General features: G+C 41.5%; 1 long non-coding RNA gene across 1 annotated transcript; it reads left to right on the forward strand.

The window, feature by feature from the left end:
• Positions 1 to 1085: 1085 nt before the first annotated feature.
• On the forward strand, positions 1086 to 9628 carry LOC104689111. Its single transcript, XR_751735.4, has 4 exons — positions 1086 to 1272; positions 5010 to 5184; positions 5289 to 5386; positions 8566 to 9628. It is a non-coding gene; the product is annotated as an uncharacterized LOC104689111 (long non-coding RNA).
• Positions 9629 to 13559: the final 3931 nt, after the last annotated feature.

Genomic DNA, 13559 nt, shown 5'->3' on the forward strand with positions numbered 1-13559 from the left:
TTGGAAGAATCTTGATTTGCTCTTGAGATATTGAACAGTTTTAATAAGCCTTGACATTCAGTACCACGTTCATAATCCCTGTAATTATTCCTTCCTACTCCAATAAGAGTAGGCAGTGTACAGCAGAAGTGCTGAGGGATAGTTCTGTTTCATGCTTGAAAGGAGGAATGTGTCATACAAAGCACACTTTGTACTGAGCTGTGGGAAAAGAGGTGAATGGGAGGCGAAACCAGAAGCTTTAAGAGCAGTTCAAAATGTCGCTTCCTCTCTGCCTGTCTCTGGGGGCACTTCTGAATGAATGAAGAAACTGCACAAAATGAGACACACACAAAGCTGGGAGAGCTTTTGGAAGAAATCTCTTCTCCCGTGGCTCCCACCTGACTGCAAGGGCAGGTATCTTCCCATCAGGCAGAGCTTGTGCTAGGCATTCTGCCCCTTCCCTGCCTCTGCTTCCTTCTTGGAGAGGAAGCGAAGTGCTGGAACTACCACAGTAACAAATACAGGGAATTTAGTCCTGAAAACAACCTACCACAGGACTAGGAGAGCATTTGTGGGCAGCACTGGTGGCTGCACTCTTCTACATAGGTGTAAGTGGTGATGATTTTCTTCTTGTGCTTTGCTGTCAAGAAATGCATAACTGGTACCTTTTGGAAAGCAAAAAATGAAATGCTCAAAGAAAAAGGACACAGTCTGTGGCATTTGCCACCTTAAGAAGGAGAGGAATCTTGTATGGAAAGTTGGCACTGAACATAAAATTAATTTAAGGAATATACTTGAGCACCATTCAGTAAGGAACTGAATGAAGAGGGAGCAGAAGAGAAGGTCCAGTCTAGTGGGGTCAGAAAGTCTTTGTGGTGAACTACTGCTAGAAGAAAAAGCGGAATTCAACTTCTGTTAAGGAAATTAAAACGTAAGTACAGACTCCTTCACTATAAAAAGAGAACAAGGGAAAAAACACGAAGTGGGAGGAGCAGGAAGCAAATGTAAGAAAGTATTTTCCAGAAGATTGACATTGCCACCCCGTGGCCTGTCAGTACAAGGATGGAGTGATGCACATCCAAAGGCCAAAGGTGTTCCTGCGGTCAGTGTCACTCACCGCTGCCTCTCGGAAATGCCAGTGGGAGGTCGGGCAGCCCGGGCAGTGCCCAGCCTGAGCTGTGCATCATTCCCTCCGCAGGCACCACGGTGACCCCACAGCTTCCCTTACGTGGCACCACGCTCTGAACAGAGGGGACTCCTTATGCCAGGAAGAACAATCTGGTGACTCACAAGGTCAGTGCTGGTCTGCTCTCAGTTATCACAGCACATAACATTTCCTTGAGGTTTAAGCAAATGTAATAGAAATCTCTATGTGGTTTGTGGGACTGTGCTACACAAAGTACTTGCATTAACCTTTTTCTGTGTGGCTTTCATTGCCTGAATGGATGACATGAAGCTCAGCAGGGTTACAGTCCTGAAGGCACTTTGTGGGTGGGTCCTTTTGTCAGAAGCCTGATCTGACTTGACCACTTTTGCTTTAGTTTTTCAGTATCTGCTCAGTAGGCAAATTATTAGCTAGCATAAACTCCTCTCCAGCCTTGCCAGTCACCTCCTCTAACCTCTACACTATTCTGGCAGCCAAATCAAAATGCAAGTCAAAAAAAACACCCTATTAGGGAATGTGAGCAGACCACCATATGGAAAACAGAAGAAAGTAAAAAAGGAGGTTCAGGGTGCCTTGGCATATATATGCAGTGCAAAGAAAAGGAAACAGCATGAGAGAAAATACTGACTTGTTCAACAGCAAATGTGAGACACCTGGATCATTTTTCACACAGGTACACATCTTCGTAGGTGTGCACATGACTGTCATCAACTGAACTCATCCCAACCATATTTCTTGGGAAAATTTTCTGCAGAGAAAGTTATCTAAAAGTTGACTGAATTATCTGGAAAACTACATGGAATTCTATGAGAACATGTGATAGAAGAGAAATACTGGTTAGCTAAATAATAAAACAGATAAACCCTAACTTTTTATAAGCTACTGCATTGTATAGATGAAATGAGAGTTTTGCTGTCATAGTTGATCTGTGCTAATTACAGCAATTATAATACTTGCAGAGAAGGAAATTTGTGAAAAGTATATTAAATGTTCAGCACTCAGCTGCTTGTCAGCTGAAAGGAAGGCAAGTTAATTGGATGTAACAGTCAATCCTCTTTCTGTTGTTAATCAGTGGTTAATTATAATGTGCAGCTACATGGCCATATGTCACTTGCTGTGGCACAAGAGTAATGTGTCACATTATTGATCACTGCACTGGAGGAGCTGAGAGCTGCTATACCCCTGTGCTAAATGCCTTACAGAGAGGTGAGTGCTTTCAATGTTGCATAAAATCAATCTTCATTCAAAGTGTAGGAATTAAAATTAGGCCATATATCCTACCAGAATCTAACATACATTCAGTACATTGTATTAATCTGATTTTTGAATGGTAAATAGTTGTAAAAAAGTCATTTTTTTATCATTGAGGTTGGAAAGAACCTTTCAGATTATCGAATCCAACCACTGCCAAGCCCACCACCAAACCGCGTTCCCAGGTGCCACATCTACGTGTCTTAAGTACTTCCAGGGATAGTGACTCCAGCCCTTCCCTGGACAGCCTGTTCCAATGCTTGACAACCCTTTCAGGGAAGAAATTTTTTCTAATATCTGATCTAAACCTCCCCTGACACAACTTGAGGCCATTTCCTCTTGTCTTGTCAGTTGTCACCTGAGAGAAGAGACTGGCCTCCACCTTTGCTCTGGAGAGCAATGAAGTTCCCTCTGAGCTTCATTTTCTCCAGGCTAAACACCCCAATGTTGCTCAGCTGCCCCTTCTAAGATTTGTGTTTTAGACCTCTCACCAGCTTCATTACCCTTCTTTGGACTGAAAACCAAAATAAAATAGATGAAGTGGCAGAAAGATCTAGGAGTAGGCACAATTACTGAGAAGAGAGCTATTGCCAAGTGCAATTTTTCTGTAGGCTTCTTGAAACTAGCACAGCTGTCCCAAACTGATTTAATGTTCCTGGGTATCTGGAAATTGACTACTTTTAATCTGTAACAGCTTTGTCCACTAAAAAATGCAGAGTTGTCTGAAGGACTGCTTTTCTTAAAAGTTTGTTGTCCATTTGATAGTTTACTTGTGCCTGCTCTAAAATACCGCTTAGAAACCAAGCATGGTTTTCAAATTAGCATCCCATAGAAATCGATCCTCTGTCTCTCCTGTCCTGATGGATTTTCAGGCTCCAGGGCTGGCCTGTGTAGGTGCAGATACCACAAATGAGCGTGGGAATGAAGACAAAGCCTTAAACCTCAGAGGCCGAGTGTTGGGTACAGCAGAGTCCAAAACTGTAACCTGCAGCTCCTGGAACTGGAGATAACGGCATAGTTATCACAATTAAAAAAAGATAGTAAGGAATATGCACTAGAATATACTGCCAGATATTACTCTAACTTTCCCCTGAGTAAGCACTTTTAATCTGTGAGGATCAAGCAGAATCCAACAATGTGTATGAGGTAAGAAGAGCAGTACAGCATGGTGGTACAGTACAGAGTAGGTGGCTTACTGAAGCTGGTCAGGCTAACAGTGAAAGGGAGGCACTTTCCAACACAGATCCATTATGTCTTCCATTCTGCTTCAGGTAGCTCAGTGCTGGACATGGGATGCAAAAATGTCATGTTTTCTGATGGCAGGAAAACCATTATTAGTCCAGTTCACTAGACCGTGCAGACTGTAGCCAGTGTGTTTAATCTTTCTCCTGTAATAACTAAATAAAAAAGTGAGAAACATGGTGAAAAGGGGAGTTGAGTATTTACAACATTTAATTGTTTGAAGGTGAGGAAGTATCCACCTACCCTTACTTGTAGGAGAAAGGATGCTACTTAAACATTTATCTATCCACTTGTGTCTGGAAAACAGGGAGTTGGGTATCTACCTGAATATCTGCATGCACTTACACTGAGGACTCCGAAGCAGGGATAAAAAATTAAAGGAAGATTAAAGGGTAATTATTGCTTTGCCCATTTAGACTAGAGCCTTTGATGTCACATCCTCCTCATGACAGCTGCAGCCAGAAAGGCTTGCTCCAAAAGGAGAGCACAGCATTGTTCTGATTTCAATAGATCAGATACAGTGTTGCTTTCTTCTATCACTATTCACAGCACTTCATGGGAGGCTCCAGCATCCTTTCAAAATATTTCCACTTGCCTGGAATGAAGGTGGATGTTCTGTATTCTATCAGCAAACATCTTGAATTCTGAATTCAGTAAGAGTGGCAGTGTTGATGCCAGTGAGAGCAGAATGTCCTCCTTCATCTTAGACTGTTTTTTTATTGCACCCACTTTAAACTTCCTTTTTTAGGTCCACAGTTTCCTAAAAGAACATCACTTGCATGCAGATTATTATTTGAAAGTCAATGTCTTCCAAATTTGTTTTTTTCAGGCCAACATTGAGCTACCTCATGGAACCAGAGCTTTCGACACACAAGCTCTGAGCTTCTGTAGTGGCCTGCTGTTTGGTCCTACATCTTTAGTGCTGTGGCTCTGGTTCTTGGCGCATCCAGAGAAGTCACCTTTCAGCCATATGATGTCTGCTCAAAAGGTGTATCAGTCATGTGTGCCTCTATGGTGTAAGAGCCCTCTCTAATTTGACTGAACTTTGGGTTGCTCCCCCTCACCTTGGGCCTCTTAGGAACACACGAGCAGAAAAGCAGAAAATTCTGGGCCTCTCTGCTCCAAACGGCCAAGGTGAATGGCATTTCTGAGAGGCACTTTTACTTCTCAAAGTGCAGAAATCTCTCCAAGAGCTGGGATTTACTCAAACACCAGACTGTCTGGGGCAGCATGCCCAGAAATGTTGGCATTTGAGTTGAAAATGTAAGTGTTTATACATCCCACTTCCTGCATTTGTCTGTGTAGTTATGGTATGGATCTGCTTTTTCAGGCAGAAACAAAAATACCATTCCACCTTTTCCCTTTTACTCAGATGGTGTTTTGCAATGTACGAAATAAGGAGTCCCTCTGCATAAGGAACCATAAACTACCATTTATGATGCCTGTGAAGGAGGGAAATGGAATATCTCTGTAGAAGAGTCAAAAAAGACACGACAGCACTGATACCACTGGCAGCCAACACAGACATCACAGTGTTACAGCTTGAGGTAAATGGAATTTGTCCTCTTTGCATGATGCACTGCATCTTTTCAGATAAGAGAGTCTTCTAACAGTGTTTATCAGACTTTTTACCTTTCCTCTGTCTTAACAGAAACTCAGCTGCCCTGAGGTGAGTGAGAACAAACCAGAGTTTCTGACAGTAGTGCAAACCTGCCTCTGGAGGAAGGGAACCTATCCCACTAATTAAAGGTATTCCATAGTTTAGGTGTCAAGGCATTTATTCCATAATTTCAGTTTCTTCTCACTGGGTTGGTCAGGGCAGATAGTGTTGCTTACTGAACAGCATTGTGTTTTTTCTAATGGTTTGTATTTCACCTGCCAGACCTAATCATGACCTTGCAATCAGAGAAACACTTGCCATCTATACAGGGCTGGGAGGGAGCATGATGTTTTCTTACACAGAAATGCCAGAATTTTAAAATGATCTGTTCCTAAATGGGACTCCTACAAGGAAAGCATGTCGGAAACCCTAGTATGTGCCTTTTTCATTGTTTGTCTATGTGTTGTATATAACATATATAGAAGGAAATTATCTCAGGTTGGATGGGACTTTGAGGAGCCTGGTCTAGTGGAAGGTGTCCCTGCCTATGGCAGAGGGGTTGGAACTAGGAAATCTATAAAGTTCCTTCCAACCCAAACCGTTCTATGATTCTATGATCCTATTCCATCTCCTGTCCACTCCTGACAGCTTCCAAAGACTGTGCATGCACCTGCATTCTGCCCTCATGGTCAAAGATCTGCCCATGACTGTTTTTGTATCACCGTCACACAAACTTCACAAGACAGCTGTTAGAGGTGCCAGTCTCTTTCAGTCAGCTCCCTTCAGATTCCTCTCTTGCAATTAGTCAACAAAAGCAGTATTTAACATGTACCTATATCAGCAGATGATAGAGCACCCTTTCCCTCCATAGCCAGAATAACACACCAAACCTTTTCCTTGGCTTGTGCCTTATCTGGGAGTTGATAGTCTGAGCTTCACTTGCAAGTGATGCCTGGGCCAGCCTCTTTGCATCGTACTTCTATGCAGGCAGGTTCATGGGGCTTTTTTTTAGGGTTTTCCAATGAGCTTCCTTATTTTTTAATGAAAATGTTTATGTGATGGCTTCAAAACAGCTGTTACACAGCTGAATGAGAGCTCAGTACATTTTGGCAGTGACTCATGCACCTCTTTTTTCGAGCTCCTGGTTATTGCCTTGCTGCCTACTATGGAGCTGCAGCAGAACTGAGACTGAGCACTTGTGGTGTGGCTGAACTACTGTCAGTACCCAGTGCCCGGCTGCTTTCACAGCTTTATGAAACTTCAGCAGTGTAATTTTGAAGCTCTGTAATTTAGTAATGCCTGCATTAAGACTCTTTATCCTTGAAGATGATCTAGAAAGTGGATCATTCATTTGTGCTGGGTTCCTGTGACCTGTCTTGCCTGGCAAGTCAGAAGTTGATGTTGTTGGCTATGAGCATGGAAGTCCTAAGCACCTCCAGTGGAGCAGCTTTTGTTGTCACCACAGGCTAGGCTGGACATCTTCCAGTCAGGTCATTTCCTTCCTCCAGCAGGTCTTGGTAGTCAACATGACTGAGAGTATCCCTCAGGTCACCTACCCTGGTCCAGCTGTGTGAGGGAGCAAATTGGGTTTAAACCTATTTTTGCACATCACTTTTTTTACGCCCCAAATACATAACTTATTGCCTGGCAGATAAAATTCTTAGCAAACCAGGCTTTCCCCCTCTCCAGTGCTCATTTTTTGATTTGAGTGCCAAATATACATGAAGGCAGAAGCTTGGCAAGCCTTCTAGCATTGATTGTAAGAGAAAAAAAATACAGAGTGAATTTCTGTTCTTGAGCTCTATAAATCTAGAGGCACTCCAGAGAAGACACTTATGAGATTGTGCTGGATTGAAGACATTTTAGATAGAAAATCCAGTTTGTGATGTCAAAAATGATAAAACATTTGAATGTTTGGACACAAACTTAGTGTCTCAAAGACTTCACACTAATCAGGCCTTTGGTTAGCATTGCCAGGCACTGATCTCTAAGTACCATCAATTCCTTACAGCACCTGCTCTCTTTCCCTTCAGTTGCTGGGAGGGAGCAGCTCTGTTCTTCAGTGCTGAGCATGCCACCAGTCCCTGCTAAATTAGCAAGTGTAACATTCTCAAGACATTCATAAAGACTGGCTGAAGGTTACAGCAGAGGCCAACTGGTTGGGGAGCTACCAGTAGACATTCTGCAAAAGTCTGATCTGAATTTGAAAGAATAAATATATAATTGTGTCAGAACAAACGTGATACATGTCTAAGATTAAATACAGCCAGCTCCCAGGTAACATCTGATTAGAAAAGGCTTTTGCAGTACTTAACACAAGGACTTTGAGCCTCACTGACATCTGTCTGACAAGGTAAATGGACATACATATTACAGCTTATTTTAGTGTTACTATGGTGAGGGAGAAGGACAAAGATATTTATTTCTCCATGAGGTTTTTACTGGGAAGTGCAAAGGGCCATACAGTCTGCTGCCCTAATCTCATCATTAATAGAAGTTGATATGTGAACCCTATCAAAGCTTGTGAAAGAAAACACATCCAAATCTCCCTTTCTGCATGCTACAGCCCAGCCTCATTGTAACTGAGCCCTTCTAGAAGTCTCCTTCTCTGGCACTACAGATCCAGAATAGTGCAGGGTGTTGGAAGGCATTATTCAAGTGTCCCACCAACTCTGACTCATACTGTGACTCTGGCTAAGTCCATATTGTCCTTGTATCAGGCTGACACATAATTTCCTCATTTTTATTGTTCCAGGACTTACAGCAGACTTTTTCAGCCTTCCTCCTTCATTTTCTTTCCAACCCTTTGTTTTTCATGTGGCTTTCCATGGAGTAATTTCTTTCTTATCAATAACTAATCAACTATGATTCGATAATTGCTTTAGTGCATGGGTTTCCTCAAAGATGTTTAAATTCCATGTCAAGAAATGCTGTACAAACTCCCTCTGTGTTGGGCAAACCAGCCATTTGGAAAAGCTATAGGAGGAAATGATCATCTATATACTCGTAGATAAATTGCCACAGAGTTTGTTACTACGCCACATGTAGGAAGGAATGCAAGAGTTAGAGCAAGTCATGAGCATCTCTGTCCCTCTGTCTGTGGGGGAGTTAAGATATGGTCCTCAACAAGAATGACTGTTCATTTGTGTAACAGTGGGAAATTGATGTAACAGAGGAATCAGGGTGAGAAAGCTCAGTGTGAGATCTTATGAAAGGGGAGAAGGTATTTATTTACAGAATCTTTAAGCAACTTGATTTCATGCACTCACACTCATTTTGCTGTAGTTAATTCTCTGACACTCGTATATTCTTGATCACCAAATCGTAGAGTTCCAGAGGCCTGACCAGGATTCCTTGAGCTTGACAGAAAGGAACAGGGATGCTGCTGCCACGCCCTCACTACAAGCCCTTGACTAGGGACAACAAAATGGTTTCTGGACCAATCTGTCATTTCCCTTAGGAGGCATCAGCTGGTATGTGGTCACCTTTTACCACAGAATCCTGTTTACTTTGTTCTCCATATACGATTGGAGAATGCTGCCCATTGATTGTTTTTCCCTGTTTTCAACACATGTGTTTTCCAGGCAGGATAACAGGAAAGGCAAGGCATGCCTGACGCTGCAGCCTTGGTACCATCCTCCTGGGATCAGGATCCTGGGTCTGTTGCTGACAGGTCATCTGTGTCGTGGCTGTTTTCAAAGTGCAGATCTTTGGCCTTGACATAAGCAGAGCAATTCCTTAATTTTTCCGCTGGGAATGGTTTTCTGTGTTAACAAGTGTCCATCCTGTTAACCCTCTGTTCTGCTGTTCCTGCTGGTGCTTTCACACATTTTCATTCATTCTTAATTCACATCATCCTTCGCTTTGCTGTTACAAATCTCTACAACTGCTGTAGACATTCCTGATGCCCTTTTATTAGAATTCATAATCTCTCTAAAATACCTAATTTAATGCCCCTCCCCAGTCTTTGACAGCACACAGATGAATGCTCTGCTGAAATGTAAATGGAGCTTGTAAATGTAATATATCATACTTGGTGAAAGAAACTCTAAAATTTGGGGACACACACACTATATGTGCTGAAGCACAGACTTCTTGAAATGCTGAAATATGTGTGAAATAATGAAAACACTGAGGTGGCCAATATAAACAGCTTTAAAAATAACAAAATTATGCCTGCCAAAATAGTAATGGAAAACTGATAGTCTGTATTTCCCATGACATGCTGGAAGATTTGAACACACTGCTCCCACTGATGTCATGAAGTTACTGCTCTAAATTTACTGTTAGTAGGAGAAAACCAAGCTGTTCCTGGTTTAATATCTTTTCACTTGTTCCCAGCAATAGAAGGGTTATTGCTGACAGGAGGCAAAATGCTGACTCTACTTAAAACCTTGAAGCTGAGGTTTGCTACTCCTGACCAGTGCTGCGTATGAAGTTGAGTTAGCAGTCAGTGTTTGGCGTGCATGAGACCTTTTGAAATGTGGGATAGCACAGTGAAGTCACTAATTAGTCTTTTGCAGGTGGTTATTAAAAGCCAGTGCTAATCAACTGCAAACTGACCAGTAGGAGCTTGCATGCTCCTGGCTTTCAGCATTTTTTTAGCTACTCACTATTATTTGAAAGTAGAATCTTAAAGCCCGTTCTGTTAGTAACCTTGTTCTTCTTTCGTAACTCATTTAATTTGTGACACCGAGGCTAAAATGTGTTTCTGATGTCAGTGACTTGCGACACGGATGCAGGTAAATGGGACAGCCTGAGAACTCCAGCTGTATTAAGGGGAGAACAAAATTGCAGATGTATGATACCGTACCTTAGAGAGAACAGAACTTTACTGATCTAGCAGTTTACTCTATGAGTTCTAATGCAGAGGAATGTTTTCTAGGGACAGGTATTTGGTCACCCGAGAGCACTGGAAGTTGCAATGCTGGATTTATTAGAGTTGGAGATAAACCAAATTTTGCACAAGCTGGAACTTGCAGGTTTTTTCCTAACGCTGCGATCCAATAAAAAAATGGAAGTTAAATGTGGTTAAGATGCCACAGAAGAATGCAGTAAGAGATGCCACACACTGTCCTATGTACAATCTTAATGCAGAATCCTTGTTCTTGATTTAGCATGCAAACATACAGCCACGGTCTGTGTCAGTTTTTGTAACCACACACTTTCTGTCTTTTTCAGAGCTTGGACTGGACTCTGGTACAGCACTCACCACAACTGTACATTGTACAGAATTACATAAAAACCATTTTTAAAAAAAATTTGTTGGGGAAATCGGAATCAGAAAATTCAGGACTATCTGTTCCTGCCTCTACTATAGAACTCCTATGTATCAACCTAATTACTCCAATCAAAGTGCTCCTAATTTTCTAATGTCAAATATTTGCTAGGTCATTCTAGGGAGCTGAAACACTGAGGACTTCCATGTGGCAGCTGAAGTTTGACTATATGTGTCTATACATACTTCCTCAGAAATGGTGCTGGTATTGACATCCAAGCTGGCTCATTTTCAACTAATTCTGATAAACCTGCAGTGTTATGTACATTTATATACAAATAATGTGTAAGTGTCTATACACATGTACATTGAATCATAGAATTGCCTGGGTAGAAAGGAACCTTAAAAGACCATCTCGTTCCAACCCCCTGCCATGTGCAGGGACACTTTTCACTAAACCAGGTTACTCAGAGCCCCATCCAACCTGGCCTTGAACACTTCCAGGGATGGGGCATCCACAACTTCTCTGGGCAACCTGTTCCAGTGCCTCACCACCCTCACAGCAAAGAATTTTTTCCTAATATCTGATGTATGCTGTCAGCTTGAATCCATTCCCTCTTGTTCTGTCACTACATGCTCGTGTATTAAGTCCCTCTCCATCCTTCCTGTAGGTTCCCTTCAGGTGCTGAAAGGCCACCATTAGGTCACCCTGAAGCCTTCTCTTCTCCAGGCTGAACAATCCCAATTCTCTCAATCTTTCCTTGTAGGAGATGTGTTATATCCCTCTAAATTATCTTGGTGGACTCCCCTGGACTTGCTCCAACAGGTTCATGTCCTTCCTGCACTGATGACCCCAGAGCTGGATGCTGTACACATATGTGTGTGAGCTGCAGGATTTTCAGAATGAAAACAAGCTAGTTTGGGTACCAATAGCATTCCTGTGGTAAGCACAATCTTCCCTGTCAGTTATAAACCAATTCTTTCATGACAGGGGCACTAGAACTTGCCAGGTAGCTAGTGAGAAATATTTATGCCTTAGTGTTTTCTTCAGCCTTCAGAAGTGCTGGTTACTATGCAAGTGCTGAAGGCTTCCTCTGTCAACTGAGTATGCCCTACTGAGAAGGAAGAATACAACCTTATCAGAAAATTGATTAAATGTGTTTGCCTAGGACTCCTATGTTACAGTAAGATGCCCATGAAATGACCATGGAAAAACAGTTTTATTCAGTGCACTTAAAGTGAAACAAACAGTAGTTTAGAAAAGGCACTGTAGCCATTGGTCCATTACACAGCAAACATGGCAAGTACTGAATTTACTATAAAAGCATCCACCAACCAGAGAAGCAGAAAGAAGAAAAATATGAACAGCCCTCCCCACCAGCCCCCAGTGTGAACAAGGTTAAGAAGCATTTGTGCAAATGGATATATTTCTGGCTTGGAGCCAACTGGGGAGAGAAAGCAATTGCTATAGATAGAATCCCAGAAAGTGTAACAGAAGTTGCAGCAGGCTGTTGGAGGCTGAAGTATGTCAAGAATGAGATTAGCAATTAGTAATTCCAGGGACCTTTAAGTGCAGTCTGCTCACAGGTAGCAGACTTCACAGAATTCTAAACATGGAAGCAATTGCTGGTGTTCTTCTACTACTTGTAAGTAAGTAAGTATAAACATTTTTGATTTATTAAGAGAAGGATACTTCAACACACATTTAAGGGTCCTGGCCACTTGAGAGCAGCAGGCTTTAAATTCCACAGATATAGAAGTATCTTTTCCCTGTCATTAGAACTCTTGCCTCTGAAGGAACATTACCAGAGGAACTGATCTTGATCAAATACAAATTTTATACATGGCATATTCCAATTTTTTTTATCCAGAACTAAGTTCACTTTTCCAATAAAATACTATTGTATTTTTTTTTTTTTTTTGCACAGGCACACAACAACATCATGTTTTCTATTCAGACAGTACATACATCTATCCCTTTGTTTCCATGTAAAGAAATATAGGGACAGGCTTTTGGCCAATCTGCCTATAGCAACAGCTGCTGCTCTAATACAGTTATTTTGCGTTATCTGTAATGCCCTCTGTAACTCAGTTGGGCCTGCTCAGCACAACAAACACAACTGTACATAACAATGATGTGTTTCTGAGGTAGTAATATCTTCACTGCTCTTAAATCACTAATTTTTTGAACATTTCACACATCTATTACAAATAAAAGGGGAAGTTGGGTACAAACAAAATATACACCATCTAGGATTAGTTAAAGAGAAGATCATTACGGAGGTAGAGGTGTAAATCTGTGAAGCTAACAGGAGGCCAAACCTATCATACCCCCAAACCTCAGATTTTATTTGCCCCTAATAATGGTTAACAGTTTTCAGCAATGTATAATTAGGGATGAATAAAATAAGTTTGACACTGGAAACCACATTTCTCAAAGCAGCAGTTTCAGTTAATTGAATCGTTATCTTTCTTGCTTCGTCTTGAGCTAAGGCATCCAGTGGTTTACTATAAAATGAGCCTGTATACGAATGCCTTCAATTAGTGGAGAGGAGAGTTAATGTTCTGCAAAAAAGCAAATAACCCTTTTCCCTTTTGAGATAATTGCATATTCAGGCCTCTGTGAATTATGAAAAGTGATGACTATTTGGAAGTGACAACTTTTTGTGAGGTGTACAATTACACGAGGTATAAAGAGAAATCACCAAGAAGCTTAAAGTGGCCTTTTGTATAATATATTCTTACAAACCTTCACACTGCACTTAAAAATGTGTGAAGACAACACATTACACATAACAAGAGTCAGACACAGGCTATCACAAAGGTTTTGGAAAGACTACAACCTAACTTAATGACTAACAAGTGTGCCTAAAACTGCAGAGTACTTGTTTTAATAATCAAAAACTACTTTAAAGCAGATCTTCAGGCATTTGATCTGACTGCCACTCATCTTCTTGGGAAGAATATTCTTCTAAAGATCTACAACCTGACTGTCATGTTGCCAGCTATTTAATCAGTGTAAGCTCCTCAGTCTCCACAATTTGGGCCGCTAGCAATCATTTCCATAATGTTTGCAAGAGTTCAAATAGTTTATGTGTGCAAAG

Source organism: Corvus cornix, chromosome 2 (assembly GCF_000738735.6).
Source record: "Corvus cornix cornix isolate S_Up_H32 chromosome 2, ASM73873v5, whole genome shotgun sequence".
NCBI lineage: Eukaryota > Metazoa > Chordata > Aves > Passeriformes > Corvidae > Corvus > Corvus cornix.